Source organism: Chenopodium album, chromosome 20 (genome assembly GCF_948465745.1).
Source record: "Chenopodium album chromosome 20, dcCheAlbu1.1, whole genome shotgun sequence".
NCBI lineage: Eukaryota > Viridiplantae > Streptophyta > Magnoliopsida > Caryophyllales > Amaranthaceae > Chenopodium > Chenopodium album.
Window position 1 is genome coordinate 5,258,707 of NC_137853.1, and position 3,794 is coordinate 5,262,500.

Sequence of the window (3,794 nt, forward strand, 5' to 3'; positions counted from 1 at the left end):
GGATTATTATTTTAAGAATTTGTGAAAGTCAACCCTCTTTGTGCTTGGCTGGCCACTCCGTGTGTGTAAACCCACTTATAAAACAACAATGTAATCCCTATAACACTGACCAAGTAATAACCCCCGTAATACTGACCGAGTAACCCCTTAACATTGATCGAATAAACCTATAACACTGACGAATTAACCTCTTTTACATTAAGTAAGTAACCCTTATGATGGCTGGCTTAGCTACACTGTGTGGTCAACCACATATAAGAATTTGTGAAAGTAAAGTGTTGTGAGAGGGAATTGGACCGTTGAAAGAGTGAGAAATGATAAAGAGAGACTGAAGACCATTGATGAAAAAGTATATATTATTAAATTGTAAGTGATTTTCAAAAGAAAAAGTGTAACTTAAAAAATTACGGACGAAAATAGCAATTGTATCTTTTTAAAAAAGCATAGAGTTACAAAATTACTTAACTACGAGTTAGCTGTATAGATGAGATTAGACAAAAAAAAAAAAAAAAAAACAAAAACAAAAACTTATGAGTACACTGTGGACATTTTAAAAAGAACTAGTTTGTGGCCCGGGCCCGGGCGATGCCCCGGATTTTATTTAAGTATAAAATGAAAAAAATTTACTTTAAGGACTAGTTCACATTTACTGAACTGAGCTAAACTAAAATGAATTGAACTGATTGGAGCTGAACTGAACTAATTAGTAGTAACTGAACTGAATTGAGCTGATTGAAGCTGAACTGAACTGAACTAATTGGAGCTGAACTGAATTGAATGAACTTAAATTAAGATGAAGTGAACATGCCCTAAGTTTGTATAACTTTTTTAAATGAATGTTAATTAAGTAATAAAAATGACATTGTTGTAATTTTATCATGGTAAATCAATGTGCAATAATTCTCCACTTGATAGGACAATCTATCTTCTATAACTAATACTAAAATAATTACCGTTAGGCTCTCATCACTATTGTCCATGTGTCGTCTTCTTATTAGAAAATTTCCCTCCTAAACTATTTGAGACATATTTTTTTTTTCTTTTCTTTTCAAGGTGAAGCTAATGTTCGAATATACTTAATTATACATTTTTCTATAAGTTTATATGACTAAATTGACTAATCACCCAATTTTTTATGGAGTAAAATAATTGGCAGTTGGTCTCTCTCATTCTTTTTTTCCTCCTACTTAATTTTTTTAAAAATTATCTCATGCATTTACTAGTGGTAGTAGAGTTTGGATTTTTACCCTCTTTATTAATTCCTCAAATTTTCTATAATGAATTTTAAAAAAAATGAATACTACTCGTAACATTTTATAAATTTTATTATAACTATGAAGTTTTAGAATATTTTTTTAGCTCAATTAATCTAACTAGAGGGATTGATCACGATTTATTTTATTTTTCTTAAAATATTTATATTACCCACATACAACGATACAAGTAAATTTTTTATTATTATAATCGTGCATCGCATGGGATTAACCTAGTAATGCTAATAAGAGATGAAATTCTAAGGGGTGAAGGGCTTAACTATGGTACAAATAATATACATCGTCATGTCACTATTCATGTGGCACCACGTCATACTCTCTTTTCGTCGTATATCTTTTTCTTGAATTACTATATTTTTTGGTTTTTTTTTTTTTTTTTGAAGAATTTTCTTATTGAATTACTTAATTAAGTGGTATTCGTTCTTTTAGAAATGTCAACTATATACCCCAACTTTTTAAATATTTACCATATGATCGATTTTCTTTCAAAAAAAAAAAAAAAAAAAAAAAGAAAAAATGATCGGTATGAATCATATGATGAGCTCTTTTATGTTGGCCGCAGACTGTAGAAGTAAAAAATGGAGGGGATAGAAGATGATATGAATCATATGATGAGCTCTTTTATGTTGACCGCAGACAGCTGACTGTAGAAGTAAAAAATGGAGGGGATAGAAGTTGAAAAATAAAAAACAAATTTCGTGGATTAAATAAACGTGTAAGTGTGTAACATAAGGGGCTACATTTATTATTGTAAAAGTTGCTGTAATTTTGTAAAACCTGTTGCAATCTGCAAATAATTAAGGTTATTCTAACTTTTACCACCTATAAAAAAAAATGAAAGATTTGCTTTTACCACCTTCATAAAAAAAAAATATAAAAAAATAAAAAAAAATAAAAAAAAATTTACCACCACATAACAGAATGAAAATTGGACGGAATAATATGGTGACACGTGGACATAGTAAGCCTTACTAACAGATTTATGAACGGAATTCGTTAATTTGCGGTGATTGGTGGTAAAAACTAACTTATTTTTTTATGTGGTGGACTGGTGGTAAAATACAACTTTTTTTTATAGAAGTGATAAAAACAAATTTTTCATTTTTTTTTTTTACAGATGGTAAAATCAAATTTTCCAATCAATAAATTAACAAAATTACTTAACGTCAAGCTACAGGTATATGGATGAGATTAAACAAAAATAACCTTATGAGTACACTGCATGTGGACATTTTAAACAGAATAGGTAAAACGTAAAATTCCAAGAAACATGGTATCACGTAGGACTTTTTTGTTATTGTGAATTTGTGATGTGATTCTTTTATATGGGGTGGGTCGATGTATGATTTGACATGCGACATCTTTTCTTATGGTGAAATTTACCTACACTAGGAACTAATATTCTCTTATTATAAACTAGGTTAGATCTCGTGTTATGCACGGTAATTTCAATATTTATCATTAGTTTAATACAATTATTTTACTATAAAAAATAATATCAAATTGTAAAATAGGACGAAAGTTTTATAATTACAATTTTTTTGAATCTTTAAAGAAAACAGAGGAAGAAATGCATGCACGGCTAATAAAAATAACCATGGATTACATTACAAAGTTATAGATAATATTACATTATTGTATTATATGACTTTGTTCCCATCATAAAATAAATAAATATATAAATCTTTGTTGAATGTGTAAAAATGAATATACTTGCCAAATAGAAAAGAAATATTATTGTAAAGTAAGTATTAAATTAAATACTTCTCTAAGAAACTTTGAAAAAAAAAAAAAAAAGACCTTTTGGAGGGAAAATTTTTAACCAGGTTATGACAAGTGTTATTTCTGGTTTCGCCTTTAGTATAGGTATATATATATATATATTGATTGATACTGGACAAAGTACGTGCGACTTACGGTTTATTTGTATTTTTTTAAATAAAATGTTGGAAAATTTGTCAAAAATAACAAGACTTTTCCAAGGTCGTCTTCCAAAAATAAAATAACATTTTGATTATTCTAAAATAAAACGACCTTTAATAGCCATCTGTTCAAAATCGAATGCTACCGGTTGACGACCTGCTTAACAGGTTTAAGTGACACGTGTCACAATGCAATATGTAAGGGTTTTTTTTTTACAATCTTCTATCTTAAAAAAATGATTTTAACTTTAAAAGAACTCCCCGTCAAAAAATTTTTTTTTTAAAAGAAATCACCTAATCCTTCTGCCCCTTGGCCAACCCTCCTACCGTCGTAGAACAAAATCCCAACCCCAACTCTAGCCCCCCGCCCCTGCTGTCGTCGCAAAGGCAACTCACCCCTACCACCGTAGCAAACCCAATCCAAGCCCAAGCTTCCACCCCTGCTGCCGTCAGCAAACCATACCCAAACCTAGGGATGGCAACGGGTCGAACTCGGAGTGGATTATGCTAAATCCGACTCCGAGGAAGTCGGATGTTAAATCCGACATCCAACTCCGACATCCGACTCCAACTCCGACTTCAATATCCGACCTCCGAC